At 46.3% G+C, this 20414-nt stretch overlaps 1 protein-coding gene across 3 annotated transcripts in view; it reads right to left on the bottom strand.

The window, feature by feature from the left end:
• CLSTN3 (calsyntenin 3) overlaps positions 1 to 20414 on the bottom strand; it is a 245713-nt gene that overhangs the window by 135277 nt on the left and 90022 nt on the right. For 2 of the 3 annotated variants that reach the window (XM_068257792.1, XM_068257793.1), the window contains exon 3: positions 5433 to 5568. The exons of the other annotated variant lie outside the window; for it this stretch is intronic. The gene's annotated coding sequence lies outside the window, so the exon portion shown is untranslated. The remainder of the gene's footprint in view (positions 1 to 5432; positions 5569 to 20414) is intronic. 3 annotated transcript variants of the gene reach the window in all.

Raw genomic sequence — 20414 nt, 5'->3', positions numbered from 1 at the left:
ACTCAGGAACTTGTGACATCAATCAGGGACCCCTGACATTACCCAGGGACTTGTGGAATCAATCTGGGACCCCTGACATCACTCAGGAACTTGTGACATCACTCAGGAACTTGTGACATTACTCAGGGACCCCTGACATTACTCAGGAACTTGTGACATCGATCAGGGACCCCTGACATTACTCAGGAACTTGTGACATCAATTAGGGACCCCTGACATCACTCAGGAACTTGTGACATCAATCAGGGACCCCTGAAATTACCCAGGGACTTGTGGCATCAATCTGGGGCCCCTGACATCACTCAGGAACTTGTGACATCAATCAGGGACCCCTGACATTACTCAGGAACTTGTGACATCAATCAGGGATCCTTGACATTACTCAGGAACTTGTGACATCAATCAGGGACCGCTGACATCACTCAGGAACTTGTGACATCAATCAGGGACCCCTGAAATCACTCAGGAACTTGTGACATCAATTAGGGACTGCTGACATCACTTAGGAACTTGTGACATCAATCAGGGCCCCTGACATTACTCAGGAACTTGTGACATCAATCAGGGACCCCTGACATTACTCAGGAACTTGTGACATCAATCAGGGACCCCTGACATTACTCGGGAACTTGTGACATCAATCAGGGACCCCTGACATTACTCAGGAACTTGTGACATCAATCAGGGACCCCTGACATTACTCAGTGACTTGTGACATCAATCAGGGACCCCTGACATCACTCAGGAACTTGTGACATCAATCAGGAACTTGTGACATCAATCAGGGACCGCTGACATTACTCAGGGACTTTTGACATCAATCAGGGGCCCCTGACATCACTCAGGGACTTGTGACATCAATCAGGGACCCCTGACATTACTCAGGAACTTGTGACATCAATCAGGAACTTGTGACATCACTCAGGAACTTGTGACATCAATCAGGGACCCCTGACATCACTCAGGAACTTGTGACATCAATCAGGGACCCCTGACATTACTCAGTGACTTGTGACATCAATCAGGGACCCCTGACATCACTCAGGAACTTGTGACATCAATCAGGAACTTGTGACATCAATCAGGGACCGCTGACATTACTCAGGGACTTTTGACATCAATCAGGGGCCCCTGACATCACTCAGGGACTTGTGACATCAATCAGGGACCCCTGACATTACTCAGGGACTTGTGACATCAATCAGGGACCCCTGACATTACTCAGGGACTTGTGACATCAATCGGGGACCCCTGACATTACTCAGGAACTTGTGACATCAATCAGGGACCACTGACATTACTCAGGAACTTGTGACATCAATCAGGGACCCCTGAAATTACCCAGGGACTTGTGGCATCAATCTGGGGCCCCTGACATCACTCAGGAACTTGTGACATTACTCAGGGACTTGTGACATCAATCAGGGACCCCTGACATCAATCAGGAACTTGTGACATCAATCAGGGGCCCCTGACATTACTCAGGGACTTGTGACATCAATCAGGGACCCCTGACATCACTCAGGAACTTGTGACATCAATCAGGGACCCCTGACATCACTCAGGAACTTGTGACATCAATCAGGGACCCCTGACATCACTCAGGAACTTGTGACATCAATCAGGGACCACTGATATTACTCAGGAACCTGTGACATCAATCAGGGGCCCCTGACATTACCCAGGGACTTGTGACATCAATCAGGGGCCCCTGACATTACCCAGGGACTTGTGGCATCAATTTGGGACCCCTGACATCACTCAGGAACTTGTGACATCAATCAGGGACCCCTGACACTACTCAGTGACTTGTGACATCAATCAGGGACCCCTGACATCACTCAGGAACTTGTGACATCAATCAGGAACTTGTGACATCAATCAGGGACCCTTGACATTACTCAGGAACTTGTGACATTGATAAGGGACCCCTGACATTACTCAGGAACTTGTGACATCGATCAGGGACCCCTGACATTACTCAGGAACTTGTGACATCGATCAGGGACCCCTGACATTACTCAGGAACTTGTGACATCAATTAGGGACCCCTGACATCACTCAGGAACTTGTGACATCAATCAGGGACCCCTGAAATTACCCAGGGACTTGTGGCATCAATCTGGGGCCCCTGACATCACTCAGGAACTTGTGACATCAATCAGGGACCCCTGACATTACTCAGGAACGTGTGACATCAATCAGGGATCCTTGACATTACTCAGGAACTTGTGACATCAATCAGGGACCGCTGACATCACTCAGGAACTTGTGGCATCAATCAGGGACCCCTGAAATCACTCAGGAACTTGTGACATCAATTAGGGACTGCTGACATCACTTAGGAACCTGTGACATCAATCAGGGCCCCTGACATTACTCAGGAACTTGTGACATCAATCAGGGACCCCTGACATTACTCAGGAACTTGTGACATCAATCAGGGACCCCTGACATTACTCGGGAACTTGTGACATCAATCAGGGACCCCTGACATTACTCAGGAACTTGTGACATCAATCAGGGACCCCTGACATTACTCAGGAACTTGTGACATCAATCAGGAACTTGTGACATCACTCAGGAACTTGTGACATCAATCAGGGACCCCTGACATCACTCAGGAACTTGTGACATCAATCAGGGACCCCTGACATTACTCAGTGACTTGTGACATCAATCAGGGACCCCTGACATCACTCAGGAACTTGTGACATCAATCAGGAACTTGTGACATCAATCAGGGACCGCTGACATTACTCAGGGACTTGTGACATCAATCAGGGACCCCTGACATTACTCAGGGACTTGTGACATCAATCGGGGACCCCTGACATTACTCAGGAACTTGTGACATCAATCAGGGACCCCTGACATTATTCAGGAACTTGTGACCTCAATCAGGAACCCCTGACATCACTCAGGAACTTGTGACATCAATCAGGGATTGCTGACATTACTCAGGGACTTGTGACATCAATCAGGGACCCCTGGCATTACCCAGGGACTTGTGACATCAATCAGGGACCCCTGGCATTACTCAGGAACTTGTGACATCAATCAGGGACCCCTGACATTACTCAGGAACTTGTGACATCAATCAGGAACCCCTGACATTACTCAGGAACTTGTGACATCAATCAGGGACCCCTGACATTACTCAGGAACTCGTGGCATCAATTAGGGACCCCTGACATTACTCAGGGACTTGTGACATCAATCAGGGACCCCTGACATTACTCAGGGATTTGTGACATCAATCAGGGACCCCTGACATTACTCAGGGACTTGTGGCATCAATCAGGGACCCCTGACATCACCCAGTGATTTGTGGCATAATTCAGGGACCGTTGACATCACTCAGAAACTTGTGGCATCAATTAAAGGGAATCTGAAGTGAAAATAAACTTAAGATATAATGAATTGTATGTATAGTACATCTAAGAAATAGAACATTAGTCGCAAAGGAAAGAGACTCATTGTTTCCAGTACAGGAAGAGTTTAAAAAAAAAACTTCAGTTATCTATGCAAAAGAGCTTCTCTGTGCTCTCCAACCCAACTTGGGATGGAGACAGTCCTATTTTCTGAAGCTCTTATACATCAAATAAACAGTGAAAAACAGCTTCAGATAAGGTTTTACTGCAGGGGAGCTCAAAGGGTCATTAGCTCTGCTCTGTTCCATAGTTTAAAATACAGAGTGCTGCAAATATGACAGAATGATGCAATGTTATAAAAAAAAAATCTATATAAAATGAAAATAATAAATATGAGACTCATTTCTTTGCTACTAATGTTCTATTAACCATCTGTACTACACATATAGTTCATGATATCATTCTTTTTTTTTTTCACTGCAGTGTCACTTTAAGGACCTGTAAAAGCACACAGGAGCTTGTGGCATCATTTAGGTTCCCTACTTTTAGGAACCCCTGGCTTCATTCAGGAAATTATGGAATTATTCAGGGACCCCCGATATCACTCTGGAGCTCCTAGCAGCATTCAGGGCCTCTCCGTGCTTTTCAGGGACTGCTCACATCAGTCAAAGACCCCTGTTCCCGCTCAATCTTTGAACTGAAAACATAGATCTAGTTCCAGTTTATCATAATGTATTCAGGGCCAGATTTGTACATTTTTCCGCTCAAGGCCCACTTTCACCGGCTGCCCCCGACCGGCAGCATACTAACCAGATCCAGCTGTTACTAGTCATCCACTGCTATGTGCAAACTGTGAAGCAGGATGAATGTTCGGCAGGCTAACTGTTATTACCACCCTGCTGCCCACAGCCCGCCCCTAGCTTTCCCGGAGCCATAGGCCATGGCCTATGTGGCCTTGCCTGAAATCCGGCCATGAATGTATTTAAACAGCACTGATATCTTTTGCTTACAGTATATTATCATGCCAGCAACTGTCCTTCAGACAAGTTTTTTCATTGTTACGATTATTGTAATAAAGTAGTGATTACTGGATTATGCCATTACTCCTATCATTTTATCAAAAATGAGCGCAGGTCATACCGTCTTTCAGACTTCACCATAGTGGTATTTGCACCTCCTAATGCATTACTGTGGTCTCTATCACCTAGAAGGTAAAAGGGGGCTTACCATCTGCCAACAACTCACATTATAAGGTTATGTGAATCAAGTTCATCGATCCGAAGATCAAGCAGTGGTCGGCCAAGAATCTAAAGGCATTTCAATCCCTCCGCCGGAACCATTCCAGTACCAGGATATTAACATAAAAAGCCAGTAGAATGCCACTCTAAGTGTAACCGTATATTAAAAAGGTAGGTATCAGATACCAAACATTTAAAATAGTTAAAATCAAAGAACTTGCATACGGGGCCCAAGTAAGGGGAACCCCGGAAGTATCATGTGCATATATGCTGGTCAACAGCTAGTATAAAAAGGTGCCTCCTGTCTCCTTACCGACCGGTTTTGTAATCTTGCGTCATCAGGGGTTCCCGGTTACAATTAGAGTGGCATTCTGCTTGCTTTTTATGTTAACATCCTGGTACTGGAATGGTTCCGGTGGAGGGATTGAAAAGCCTTTGGATTCTTGGCCTACCACTGCTTGATCTCCGGATCGATGACCGGGATTCACACAACCTTATAATGTGAGTTGTTGGCAGCTGGTAAGCCCCCCTTTTAACTTCTGGGTGATAGTGACCACAGTAATGCATTAGGAGGTGCAAGTACCACTATGGTGAAGTCTGAAAGACTGTATGACCTGCGCTGGTTTTTGATATGCTTATGTTGGCGGACTCTGGACTGTGTGTTTTCTCAGCAGCGGTCAATGGCTAGAACCCTGATTGGCGCTGATAGTTTTTCCACTCATAAAATTTTCATGAAAGACAGAGTCCAGTCTCATCTCCTGAAGTGAGGACACTCGAAGGACAACTGTAACCAATAAAAACAAAAAAGTTAGATACTCACCCAAGAGGAGGGAAGGCTCTTGATCCCTCTGTGTCCCCTCGTTCCACAACCGGGCCAATTAAATTCTTCCACCGGCTGCCTCTTTGGGTCTCCTTGGAAGTACTCGGGTCTCCGATAGATGGTGCTGTACACTCTCCTGGAAGTTACGAGGAAGTATTCAATGGTTTTAGTAACTCCATTAGTTGTTTTCACTTGTATGAATAAAAATGAAGCATGTTTGTTTATTCAGGGCACTTCAATTGGCTCAGGGAACACATGTTTCCCTTCACCAATCACTGACTGATAAAAACCACCACTGAACGAGCGGCGGGAACACACACATGCATGCTCTCCCACTGCAACAACACTGGACACGTATACACGTCCAGATTGGTTACTGCAGCTCAAAATGGATGTGTATACAAGTCCAGATAGACCTAACTGGTTAAGAAAGGTAAAATTAAGGTACTATGACTTATTAAACACAATATGCATTGAAAAACCTTGAATTGAAACTAAAGCTTTTAATACGGCCCCTTTGAGGAAATGTTCCCTTATTTATAACTTTTCTCTTTCAGACAGACGCTTAGGCCCGGTTCACATCTGCGTTCTGAGCCAAAAGGATCCAGTGAGCGAATCCAGTCTCCGCTTCACCGGATCTGGATGGCTCAGTCCGTGGCCCGGTTCACATAGTGAAAACGGATCTGATCAATGATTCATTGGATCTGTTTTCACTCGGCAATAAATACCTAATCTTCTGTAGCAGCCGGAGGTAGAGGCTTCTGTCACAGAAGCCCTAGTGGTCGGAACGCAATTGCCTTCCAAACGGTTCCAGCGCACCTATCGTGCAAACTGTGGTCACAGTCAATGCGTAGAAACCGTTGGGAATTGGCCGCAGACAAACCAGAAGGGAGCCTGTGAGGTACGGTAATTACAACTTACACACTATTTCAGGGTATATCTGCCACCACCACTGGTATAGGCCAGTGGACCCTTCCGACTGACTGACTGATCCTGCAAATAAAACGGTTAAAACACGCTTTATTCTGTCTAGATATCAACAATGGTAGCGTCTCTCCAGAGACCTGAGTTCAGTTTCTGTGTATGACTGTATAGCAGGTGTGGCGGAACAGTAAACGACTTTGATAAAGTCTTTATTTATGGGCAATATAAATAAATAATATATACAGAAAATTATTAAAATCAACAATTATTGAAACATTAATAGCCAGTATGAAATAAAAAAAGGATAAAAATACTTAGGGTTTGTGGAAATATGTCCGTTCTGGGAAAACTTGTAGAGTTCCTTTTGTTACAGTTCAGAGTTCAGACCAGGTGGATGCCAGCATATCCTCAAGCTGGCACAGATGAGATCAAGATGGAGTTTCAAGGTGGAGGACACTTGCGTTTCAGCCTGTCACTAGTTTTATCCCCCATCGCTGCGGGGAGTGGCTATGTCAGGCACAAGTCCATCCTCGGGAGGATGGAGCAGGGGCTGTCCCATCCTTGCAGACCCTCAGACTGGCAGAATTCTAGTTCGGCCCATCTTGGGGTGCACGTGGGGGCAGTTAAAACCTATACCGCATATTCACACTCAGCATGATTGTACGAATCCTAGGACATGAAATATGACAGGTCTATCATGAGAATTTACCCCCCGTCTCTTCAAACCTATATTGCTATGAGAGTTTAGGGGACAGAGTTCTGGGAATTTCACAGAACCAGCACCGGGACTCATGCTACATTTTCCCCACATTTGGCGAAGCTGCCATCTCAGGAACCCCAGAAATATGACAGAACTGGGAAGTTATGGATTCAGGTCCTCAGGTCATTCAGGGTGTGTGCTGGCAACTGGCTTCCCTTTGATCCTTCCCAGGGAGCAAGGTGTCAAGACCTCCCGGGGATTCGTAGCCTGCCTGGCTGAATCTAGGCCTCCTTATCAGAGCTGAAACAGCTGGCATATCCTCTAAGAGGCGCCATTAGCTCTCCAGGGGAGCCGGGGAACCAGCTTGTTACAGCTGGTTAACTTCCTTTCCCAGGACTGTCTGTCTTAAAACCAAAGTTTGTCATTCTGAGCCCTGCAATAGATGTGCGATCGATTGCGGTGATCAGAAACGACTGCTGGATCTGCGATTTTTGTGCGTTTTGGACGACTGGGCGTCACCTGGCGTCACAGCTTCCTCTTCTTCCGCTGTGACTACACACCGCATCATGTGACTAGTCATGACACGTCATGTAGTCACATGACACGGAAGAAGACGGAAGCCTCTACCACCAGCTGCTACGGAAGATTTGGTATGTATAAACCCTCCCTCGCCCACCCGCCCGGCTGCTGCACCCTCCCCTCACCCTCCCCTTGCTCAAGATGGTGTCGGCCCATGCCCCCATCCCCCGTGGAACAGTCCGTTTCTTCACTAGTGTGAAGAAACGTTCCATTTTCCATTGCCCCAATACTGCAGCATTTTTGTCCGGATCCGTTCCGGCTGGGCAGAATGGTCTGGAAAATTAGGGCCTGCAGCAATTTTTAGGTCCGGTGACTGGAACATACAGAACGTATCCGTACCAACGGACGCATGTGAATGGATCCATAGGTTAACATTGGATCCTTTGACATCCGTTCCGTTTGTACAGTATACGTTTCGGAAAAAAACGCTAATGTGAACCGGGCCTAAGTTTAGAATATATGATTATCAGAAGTGCATTATGTAAACCAGGAATTATAGGCTCAATTTGCTGCAATAACAGAAGGTGTGAGTCTTGCCTTCATAACTTGTGCACAAGCCAGATACAAATTCACAGCAATGCTAACATATACCAGACCAGTTCTCCTGTGTACCATTTAATATTGTATGTGTGATATTTCGCACACAAAATTGCCCTCCAGAGAGCCTGTATGGAAGATACAGACAGAAACTGTGCATAAGAATAAATCATCATCACTGCTTTAAAATCAATGAGAATCACGGGAATATCCCAATGGCCGGCACCTCTGTGAAGCAGGCCGCAGCATGCGAGATAGAATAGCACAAGTGCTTGAAGGCAATTTCATAACTGATCGATCCAGAAAAAATTCAACGCGCTGACAGGCGGTTTTCATGGTGGAAATGGCTTTATGTCTGCAGTGAAATCTATGCCTGGAAGCAGCCTTGCCGATGTGCTCTTGTAGCTGTGCTCAGTCTTGCCATGGTGATGATCTGTGACAGGAAACAATCTTCCACAACCTCACATTTATAGCAGGTTTGGCTGCCCCTCACTCGGTTTTAAAGGGAACCTTAACTGGCGAGGAAAAATAAATTCACTTACCTGGGGGCTTTCCCAAGCCTCCTGCAGCCGTCCGGTGCCCGCGCCGGTCCTTCGGTGCCCTCCGGTCTCCCTCCGCCGCTAAGTTTCGTTTTCGGACGACTGCCAGTCGTCCTGGGGCCTCTTCCGCATTCCTCGTCGTAAACAGCCGTAAAGCGCGTCCGCATGACGCCAAACGCGCCCCGTGGTCACCTCCAATCCCCGTTTCTACCCCGTCCAGGCCAGAACCTCGGTTGTCGATACCTTTCAAGATCTAGTTGAGAGAGATCTCATGCGAATTAACAAAGTCAATAGGGCAGCTTCCGATTTGACACGACAGGAGCGGGAGGCACTGCAGTCCCTCCAGAATAATAAAGCGATAGTTATTCGTAACGCAGATAAAGGGGGGGCTGTGGTGGTCCTAGACTCATCTGCCTACAAACAGGAAGCATTACGGCAACTGGAGGATACGGCTACCTATGAGGTCCTACCCAGTGACCCCACGCTACGGTTCAAAGCTGAACTTCAGCAATTACTTGATTTGGGGGTCTCGCTGGGCATTTTTAGCCAAGGGGAGCGGGAGTACCTTCTGGTGGAGGCACCCATTGTACCTATTTTTCACCACCTACCTAAGATCCACAAAGCAGATGTTCCTCCCAGGGGCCGTCCCATTGTGGCTGGGATTGGCTCACTGGGAGAGCGTCTGGGACAGTGGGTGGATTACGTCTTCAATAAAATTTATTACTTTTTCTATATGAAGACAGTGGTTGCTTGATTTTGTTGACCATGGATACTTTTTTTGTTTAAAAAAGTGGGTGGATGGGTGTCTCCAGCCTTTGGTGCGCCGCTTACCTGGCTTCTTGCGTGATACGACCCATCTGCTATCTAGTCTAGAACCCTTACATTGGGACCAATCTTCTATTTGGGTTACAATGGACGTAGCTTCCTTATACTCCTCAATTCCCCACAAATTGGCCCTCAAAGCCCTAGACTTTCATATTAGAAAATACGGATCATTTACGTCCACTGCTTGTGACTTCCTCCTTCTAGCGGTAGATCATCTACTTAGCCGAAATTATTTTATGTTTGATGGGGTGTACTATCTCCAAAGATGCGGAGCTTCTATGGGAGCCAAGTTCTCCCCATCCCTGGCAAATTTGTACATGGGATGGTGGGAGGAGCTCCGCATCTTTGGGGAGTCCTATCCCTTTTCTGAGTCCATTTTTTGGTACGCTAGATATATAGATGATCTGCTGCTGGTTTGGAGGGGACCTGAGGAGGACGTATCCAAATTTCTGTCGTATTGCAACGACAACGATCTAAATTTATCCTTTACGATGTCCCACAACGTCACGGATGTGGATTTTTTAGATCTACATCTAACTGGCTGTGCCACGACGGGGGAAATATTGACCAGAACTTTTAGGAAGGAATGTGCGGGCAATTCTTTGCTTTTAGCCACAAGTTGCCACCCAAGACACACTTTAAGATCCATTCCATATGGAGAAATGATCAGAGCGGCAAGGAACTGCTCAGATCCCAATAGCATTAAACAAGAATTGGACCTGGTACAATCCAGACTTAGGGATCGAGGATATCAGGATGCTTTAATTTTGGAGACTAGGGATCGAGTTTCATGTAAAACTAGATCCGATCTACTGGCCTCTGGATCTGGCTGTGGGAACAGACAATTAAATAAGGGTGTAAACTTTGTTACTTCATATAGTCTGGAATACACCCAGATTGTTAAAACCATTAAAAAATACTTGCCTGTCCTTCACTCAGATCCAAAACTACAAGCTGTATTGGCGGAGGGTTGTGGGTTTTCCTCACGACGCGCTCCCACCTTGGGCGCCAAGCTCTCCCCTAGCTTATTCCAAAGTGCTGATAGACCCAGACCCACTTGGCTGAGGTACTTAGGCTCTTACAGATGTGGCTACAGCACTTGTAGGTTCTGTAATGTTCATGAACAAACAAGGGAGGTCGTCTCACTCTCCAGACATACCAGTTATGACATCAGACAGTATATTAATTGTCAAACTCATAATGTTGTATATCTGGTTATATGTGTGGAGTGTGGGATGCAGTATGTGGGATGTACCACCCGTCCTCTCCGCCAGAGAATTTCTGAACACTACCATGGGGCCGGGAGATGTCTCAAGAACGCTGCATATATCACCCGTGCCTCGAGCGTTTCAAAACATTTTTTTCATGCCCATTTGGGAAATATGTCGAGCTTTAGGTTCCATGGGATAGAAAGGGTGTCATGTTCTTTGAGGGGAGGTGACATCTATGGGAGACTTCTAAGGCGAGAAGCTTTCTGGATCTGGAAATTGGGGACACGTTCCCCCTTAGGATTAAATTCCAGACTAGATCTAAATACATTTTATGACAAATAACGATGGGTATCATCTAATAGATACAATATGTCAATAACTATCTATACTGAGCAGATTTTTTGTAGGTTGTCATGATGTCTTGCTGTGTGTACTTGTTTTTAAGTAAGGATCTTTTATATATGCATTACGGTGACATGCACCACCTTTTAACAAACATTGTGTTGTATATATCTTTAAGACTAGAGCTCACACCCCTAGGGGTGTGACCTGATGTACTATATAACTTGTGAACACTTTCCTGTATGCAAGCTATGATTAAGGAGCCACCTTATGCTCCGATACGCGTGAGCTTTTTTATTGCCATACTGATGATGGATTAACAGATCTAATAAAGGATTTTCTATTTCACCCAACCAACTGGTGCAGCGGGATTTTTCTGGTTGCTCGTGAACTTTATCACTACTTATCACAATTTATTGATCTATAGCTTGTTTTTTCCGCCACTACTTAGGCTTTCTTTGGGTGGTACATTTTGCTAAGAATTATTTTTTTATAATTGCATTTTAACAGGATTAATAAGAAAAAAATGGAAAAAATTCATTATTTCTCAGTTTTCGGTCAATATAGCCTTAAAATAATACACACTACCATAAATAAAACCCATGTATTTTATTTGCCCGTTTGTCTTGGTTATGACACCATTTAAATTTTGTCCCTATCACAATGTATGGCGCCAATATTTTATTTGGAAATAAAGGTGCATTTTTTACGTTTTGCATCTATCAAGCTTATAATTTAATCAAGCTTATAATTTAAAAAAGGTTTGTAGTATACCCCCTTCAAATGCATATTTAAAAAGTTAGGTAACTATTTATGTCTTTTTTTTTTTTATTGTAATTTTTTTTCCATTAAAAATGTTTGGGTAATATTTTGGTGTGGGAAATAAACAGGTAATTTTTAATGTTATTATATGTAAAAAATATGTAGATGTAGTTTTACTATTTGGCCACAAGATGGCCACCTTGAGTTTTTTTTCCTCGTGCTTCCGGTTAGCGAGAAGCACAAGGGGGACGCAGAAAATTTTACGTGCAGAAAGACTGAAGCCTCTTGTAAGAGCGCTTCGGTTTTTCTGCTGGGGACACAGATCGGTGATTGGTAACCATGTTCCCGTCCACTGATCCCAGGGCTACCGGGGGACAGCACGGGGGCGCGCCCGCGATCGCGGCACCTCGTCCGGGTGGCAGAAATGGTTAATGACTGTGTTCCAACTACATTTGAAAATGATGATTAGCAGCACCTAGTTGCTATACCTGGACTATCGCACACCTGACTATAATCCTACCAAATATCTGACATTTTTGCAAATGATCCCACAAGAATTAAGGGCTGGGACCCACTAGAGAATTTTTTTTTTAGCGTTTAGGAATCGCTTTCAATCGCTACCGATTTCCCTAAACGCTCTGTCAATGTAAATGAATGGAACAGATTCCACTAGTGCGATTGCGATTAGGCAAATCACAATTGCAGGACATGCACATGCAGCATTTTGGGAGTGTTTACATCCTAAAATATTTTACAGGGAAATTTCTTACCAAAATCACAAAGCGCTACCACAAATCCCTAGCGCTTTGCACTTTGTAGTGGGTCCCAGGCCTAATGCTGTTTTGAAGGCAAAGGGTAGCCGTCAGGACGTAACTATAAATCATGGGGACCCCCATCAAAAATTTAATGAAGCCCCTCAATGTCCACACCCCTTCCCTTGCTTATCCATTCCCTGGTGACCCTCTCAGCCTGGGATCATAAGTGTGGACATAGAAATTTTCACACCCGTAACAAGTGTAGCCACAAAAACACCTGATCTGATGGGTGGATCCCTTTATCAGAGGGAGTGAAGGAGTATTTGGGAGGCGTCTGGAGTGAAAAATGGCGCACCGTTCCACCGCTCATAAAATGCTGTTTACTGTTTTAATGTAAATACATTAAACCGGTAAATACCGTTTTATGATGCATTTATCAGCGGAACGGTGCGCCATTGAAAAATGCATGAGGGGAGGGCTAGTGAGGCAGCGGGAGGTGGGAGGCAGCGGGACACTAGGCAGCGGGGTGGAGGGAGTAGGATTAGGTGAAGGGAGGATGTGTGCAGAGGCATACATTACCTTGTCCCAGCGATCGCTCCTTTACTTCATAGTTAGTTTGCAGGAGTCCTGCATCCAGCCAATCACTATGCGGAAACTGAAGCCACATGGTGTTTGGCTGGATGCAGGACTACAGCAAACTAACAGAAGCAGTGAAGGAGTGATCGCCGGGACAAAGTAATGTATGACACTGCACACATCCTCCCTGGACCTAATCCTACTCCCTCCACCCCGCTGCCTAGTGTCCTGACAAGAACGGCGCTGTGTGTCATTTTTAACTGGTCCTGTTGGGAGCCCTCGTACAGCTCTGCCTGCCCACCCCCCCCCCTCCCCCTACAACTATGTTGGGTGAAAAAATGCTGCATGAAGCACTTTCTTCCAGCAGGACTGCCCTCTCTGACACCAATTCCGACTGATGGAGGCTCACACGGGATTCGCCAGTGTCACTAGTGTATATAAGTATATATTTGTATGTGTGTGTATGCACACAAGGCTTATACAGAGATAATATAATTAGTCAGGTGAGTTGCATGGCCATAGATGCACAAAGAACCCGACTTACACTGCAGCCTATTCTACATTTTTCCTCTGGCCCCACTGCCATCTTTGCAGCAACCTCTGTACTACTTCATGAAACCAATTCTTGGAGATGCTCCTTCCCAGACAGCTGCTTTTCAGTAACTGAAACTCATGAAAGTTGATGCTGTCGTTGTCACTGATCAGTTCTGACACAAGTTGAAGCATTGCCTGCATTGGCAAGGTAGTCAGGTGACCTCTGTTTCCTGCTTCTGCACTGTTTCTTTGCCAATTACTAAGCCAGACACCCACATGTATGTAGCTGCACATGACAGGGGAACATCACCAAGCACAGCCACTAATTACCTATGATTATTTTCAGCATCACCGCGCTCTGTCTACAGGAACTATGCAGCCCACCTTTGTGATAATCATCTTCCATGTTCTGTCAGCTGTTGCACTGAGGTAGGCGCCTACATAGTGCTGTAATTGGCCTTGTGCTTACTACTTTGCCACTACTTAATGGGTAAACAACCTTCAATGTACATTCCCTTATTAACTACTTCCGTACCAGCAGTCTCTGCCCCATTAAGGACCAGAGACTGCTGATACGGTAAAACGCCATCTCCCGACGAATCGACGCACATAACCGCCACTCTTGCCAGTCATGACGCTGTCTCATCGCTGCAGGCTCCTCTTTCTGCCGTCTCTATGACGGTAGAGCGCTATCAGCCGGTCAGGAGCCGCTTTCATTGGCTCCTGACACTGTCTATCAATGGGAGCCAATGTCATTGGCTCTCTGTGATCATGTGGTCAGGAGCCAATGAAAGCAGCTCCTGAACTGCTTACAGAGCTCTGCCGTCTTATAGATGGCAGAGCGAGTGAATTGCGGCGGGTTCAGAGCGGCGAGACTGGCGGTAATGGCGGGACGTGAGATTCATTAGGACCTTGAATCTACGTCCAGTCAGCGTGGCAGCACCACCTGCTGGACATAGATTCGTACTGCTTCGGGCCTGAACCAGTTAATGATGACTTTCATTCCCTCACTGCTGACAGGACAGGAATCCCAGGCTCATGCAAATACTTTCTGTACTGTCTATCTACGTACTGCATCTTCAATAGAACACTATAAGCATGGAGTTTGACGTTTGTGGGCTCTTCCTAGGCTTGTGCAAGTTTCCCCCAAGGAAGGAAGGCAGCGGATAATACTGCCTCTGCCAGGAATCTAGCGTATATGTGGCAGCCCCCAACACCTCTCAATCGCTCGCCCAGTGATCTGACCTGGTGGATCGCTTTGAAGCTGAGCTACAGCCGAGAGTATTGCTCTCCCCATTTACCCAGCTCCCATGTGATGTCACTCCCACTCTGCTCCATCGCCCCCCCCCCACACACACACACACACATAGCAACAGAACACCTTTACCCTGCAATGTTGCCCGAGGGATCGGCTACTGATCCCTGCTGGATGATATTCCATGAACGTGTGTTCAGGCCTTAAAGAGGTTCTGTATTGAAAAAAAAAACCTCTGGGGGATACTTACCTCTGGATCCCAATGAGGCTTCCCCCGTTGAGGTAAATATTTACCTACTGTGATCCAGCGCAGGCGCACTAACTGCTCTTCATTCGGGTTAAGGCGGAAATAACTGAAGGCGCGAGTCCTATTGTGCCTGCGCAGTAGAGCGGATACGATTGGGCTCAACTATTTTCGCCTCAGCCGAACGAAGAGCTGCTACTGAGCCTGCACTTACAGCTGCAGGGGACGGGGAAGCCTCATTAGGACCCTGAGTAGGGGAGGACTGGGACCTTTTGGCCTGGAGGGAAGACACAAACTAGAGGCCCGTTTTTCACGGCAGCCAAGCCCAAATGACATCACACACGTGCCCCATGTGCTATATATATATATATATCAGCTTGCCCGCCCTCTAACTGCTCTGCAATTAAGCGTTTATTTCCCTCAGCCAACCTAGTGGTTCACATTGCCTTATACAAAAACATGGCACTGTACCTGCCCTAAATCATTAAATGAGAGGCAGCCTGGGGAGAAATCTCTTCCCATCCCTCCTGGTCAGTCCTCCCCTGACCCTGAGGCTTCCCCCTCCTGAAGTATGTACCCCCCACAGTGCTTTTTTTTACAGTACAGAGTCTCTTTAAAGAACAACTGTTCGCCATAATATGCCTCCCCTAAAAAAAAATACACATGTAAGTAGATAAATACTTGCTCTACTTACATAACAGATGTATTGCACTGTCCACCTATCAGATTTTATTAATTTTGCAATCTTCTTATGAACTATCCCCCTCCTGGCAGTGGCCATCTTGGTTCCTAGGGCAGATTCTCCCCCCCCCCCCCCCCACACTCCTGATCCCCCTCCTCTCCGCACTTATTCTGAGCACAGCGGGGAGGATAAATGGAGCAGGCACAGACTCGCCTAATAATGGATCCAAGCGCTGCTGTTCTCATCTATTCTCTGCACTACCGGCGGGGGCAGTGCAGAGAGTATAGAGGGGAACTGCAGCACCTGGAACCATTGTTAGGTGAGTCTGTTTGCGCCGCCTTTATCCTTCCCCATTGATCAGTGCGGGGAAGAAGGGGAATGCGGCGGCGGCAGATGCAGTAGGTGGGCAGAGACCGAGCGGACATGCTACTGGAGGAGGGGGGGCAGAGGACAGAGACAGGAGATAGCCTCTGGCCCCCCTCCCTGCGCTCTAACAACGGCTAGATCCACCGCAGTGAAGGGGAGACCAGGCGGCCAATCGCAGCGCAGAGAGGTGAGTGACAGAGGCTTCAGCCAATCAGGCTGATTCAGCCTGCCTGTCACTTCTCTTCTGCGGCCATGCGTACCCTCTTAGAGCCTGGGGGCATGAGGAGACAAAACCTATCAGGGAAAAAAGTAAGATTGATTTTAAATGTTTGAATTGCCTTGTTAGCACCCTTTTTTGCTGTGTAACACCCTGCAATAGAAAATTGATTTTGCATTTAATGCCTAACAGTTAAACTTTAAGCTACGTACATACATTTAGGGCCTGTTTCCACTACACGCAGATTGGATGCAGAAAAACGGACTCTAATGAATGCCTATGGGCCTGTTTACACTAAAAACGCGATTTTTCTGATGCAGATTTTCCCATAGACATTCATTGGAGTCAGTTTTTCTGCATCCATTTTGCATCCAATCTGCGTGTAGTGGAAACAGGCCCTTGGGCCCTGTTTACACTTAATCAGTTGCTCTCAGTTATAACTGAAAGGACAACTAATGTTCAAAGTAAGTCTTATGTTTTTCTATAGCACAGTTCACACTTAACGCATTTTAACTGAAATCTTTTTCACAATGCACCGCTATGGAGAAGAAGAAAAAAACGCGTACCAACTGATTAAGTGTAAATCAAAGTTGGCTGAAGCTGCCGATAACGACTGCCTTAATACTTTATTGAAAATTTGATTCAGGCTGTTTTCACACTTGATTATTGCGGTGCAATTTGATGCCCCTGCCGCATCCCTCTGCAATCCAAAAAACAAAAATCATAGGACCCTGCAGCAGAATGCACTGACAGGATCATGGGTAGGAAGTGCTGGGCAGGAAGTAAGTCACTGGGATTCTGGTTGGTTCCATGCATGTGCGCTGCGATGCACCGCGGTCCAGCGTTTACACTTACTGCGTCACCCTTAGACTTCCACCACCTCAACCACAGCGAGTTAAGCACGGTGCTTGCGGTAACATGCTGCTGCCCTTACATCAGCTCGGATACTTCCGGACCACTGCAATGGACAGAATTAAGTGTGAAAGTCTCAGCAGACTTTCATTGCTTTTGCCGCCCCTTGCGGTGAAATAGAGTAAAGCAACACAGTATTTACCTGCAAGTGTTAAAGGGCCCTCAAAGGAAACCTACAGTGAAATAAAGTTGCCCAGTTTAACTTTCCTGGGGCTTCTTCCAGCTTTCTGAAGTCCTTCTGGTCTTTCCCCATCATTTTGCACTTTTGCATTAAAGTGGATCCGAGATGAACTTTTACTCATTGCATAATTGTGTTCCTTTCCTATTGTTAATAGGCAATTCCTCAAGCCAAATACTTTTTGTTTTTGTTTTAATACTCTAATTCCCTATAAACTAAACAAGCCACACCCACAGGTTTTCAGAGAGCGAAGGCACTCTCAGACAGTAGCAAGGGCTCATGGGAGCTCAATCTGGGCAGGAGGAGGGGGAGGTATTACTAGCCAGAGATTTCAGAGGCAGAGGGGAGGAGGGAGGACAACGGAGGATTAGGTTTTTTGCTCAAGATGCATATAAGCCTGCCTCTGTGTAATGTTTACAAACAACATGGTCGCTCTCATTGTATCACAGGAATAGATAATCATAAACTGTTGAAGCTGTTTGCAGCTAGATTTGCTGTGTAAACTATCTAAACTTTAGATAAGATATATAGACAAGTTACTTGTTATAGTTAGTTTTTCATCTCGGATCCACTTTAAGCAGCTGCGCCCCTCTGAAAGCTGCATGCATGGCCCTGGGCCGTGAGAAGGGCCGGTTCTCTCATGAAGCAAGGTGAAACATTTGCAGCAGGCGCAGAGATTAGAGGGGCAGCATGTTTGACTTTGTTAGTGTAAACACAGTACAGAGTAGGAGGAAAAGCGAGAGGAGAGCGAGTTGAAGAGGTCATCATTGGGGAAAAGCAGCTTGTTGTGCTGTGTGAGGAGTCTGACAGTGAGTGAGGAGGCAGGAGAGCAGCAGTGTTTCATTTGACTTGCACAGCAGAAGGGAGGAGGTGGCACTGCTGTCCTGGCTAAGGAAGAATGGAGTAGCTGCGGGTGAGCAATTTGTCACAGACTCGCAGCCAGTCAGTGTGCTATTGTGTTGAGCTGCAGCATGTCGTGTGAGAACATTAAATGAAGCAGAGTAAATTGTCGGGTGCTGTGCAATCATACCAAATCTGGGGAAGATTGAGGTGGGGGGAGTGGGAGGGCTCATCCTCACAAGTTTGCCTCAGGCAGCAAAAGGTCTAGAACCGGCCCTGGCCGCAAGCCTCATATATTGTGCTCCCATAGGTAGGAGCATTCTGTGATTGGGCAGTTCGCAAATACTGCAACTGCGCATGTGCAGAATGCTCCCTGCCACAGGGCTTGATCGAAGAGGCCGGTGGACAGGGCCATTCATGCGCAGAAGCCTGTGAGTGGCTGGAAGAAATTCCAGGTAAGTTAAACTGGGAAACTTTCACTTTAGGTGCCCTTTAAATGAGGCCTTATTGGAAGAGAATCTTGAAGTAAAGGTAAGCTCCTCTATGTCCTCCTCAGGTGAGCTGTGACCATTACATCACCCAGCTCAGCTGTTAGATAACATGTTGCAAGACAGACACAACCTTAAGGCGGCTAATCTGCGCAGACAAGATCTCTCATGACAGACACAAATTAGTGCCATATGCTTAAGGGTCACACCTGTATGCTATGTATGTATATAGTGCGCACAACATTTCCTGGAGTCTGGAGACACCTCTACAGACATTATCCCTGAATATATCCTATAAGTACAAGATCACCAGTAAGGTGTAATGTCCCATAGGACTATGGAAGTGTACCAATGCTTTCCAAGCACTCTTATTCTTCTTGTAACTGACTAAAATATCACTGCTTTGTTTTGTTTAAAACAAACCTTGTTAGGTGACTTTTGTGACAAACAGAAGTACCCACTGACCTCACCAGAAGTGGCCCCACCACAAGTGTCCAATAATGTCACCTGGAGCATAACCTTATCTGAGCAGAAGTATCAACTGATCCCATCACACCAAGTATCTGGTAATGACAACTAATACCATAACAGTTATCACTGGATGATGGATCCCACAAAAGTATCAACTGGTACTGTAAAAAGTATTAACTGATACCACCATAGGTGTGACCTGATCCATTGAGAAATGTTAGCTGATCTAACCATAACTTCAGATGTGCCCCATTAGATCCACCAAAAACACCCCATAGATGCACTAGAAGTATTACCTAATCCCATCAGAAGAAGCCCACTGGACCCACTAGAAGTATCACATGATCCTATTAGAAGTGTCACGTGGTGCCATCAGACTTTTAGAAGTATTCCTGCTGAACCCACCAGAAGCACCCCTCTTCCTGGAACTTCCGGAACTATTACATCATCTCATAAGAAATGTCACGTGATCCTTTCATAACTTCAGAGCACTCTACTGGAGCTACCAGAATTATCACCCAATGCCACCGCAAGTTCCCCACTGGACACACCAGAAGTGTCCCCTGATCCCATCAGAGGAAGCCCACTAGACCCACTAGAAGTATCACATGATCCTTTCAGAAGTAACCCAATGGACCCTTGCGAAGTAAAACTTGATCCCATTAGAACTTCAGAAACCCTCACTGAACCCATCAGATGTGCGCCCCCGAATCAATCAGGAAATCCCCAGCAGCCTAGATGCACCCCCTGATTCATCACAAGTACTCTATTATCCAACAGAGGCATTTAGGCTGCAGAAGTTTCGGAGCCACACCTGGAAAAAGCCTGCAGCCAATGCCATCACACCTAAAACAAGCATGCAGCCAGTGCATTTACACCTGGAACAAGCATGCAACCAGTGTATTCACTCCTGGGACCAGCATGCAGCCAGTGCAGTCACACCTGGGACAAAAATGCACCCAGTGCAGTCACACCTGGAACAAGCATGCAACCAGTGCAGTCACACCTGGAACAAGCATGCAACCAGTGCAGTCACACCTGGAAC

Source organism: Hyperolius riggenbachi, chromosome 10 (assembly GCF_040937935.1).
Source record: "Hyperolius riggenbachi isolate aHypRig1 chromosome 10, aHypRig1.pri, whole genome shotgun sequence".
Classification (NCBI taxonomy): domain Eukaryota; kingdom Metazoa; phylum Chordata; class Amphibia; order Anura; family Hyperoliidae; genus Hyperolius; species Hyperolius riggenbachi.
The sequence above is the reverse complement of the archived record's forward strand: the minus strand, read 5'-3'. Positions and strand labels throughout refer to the sequence as shown.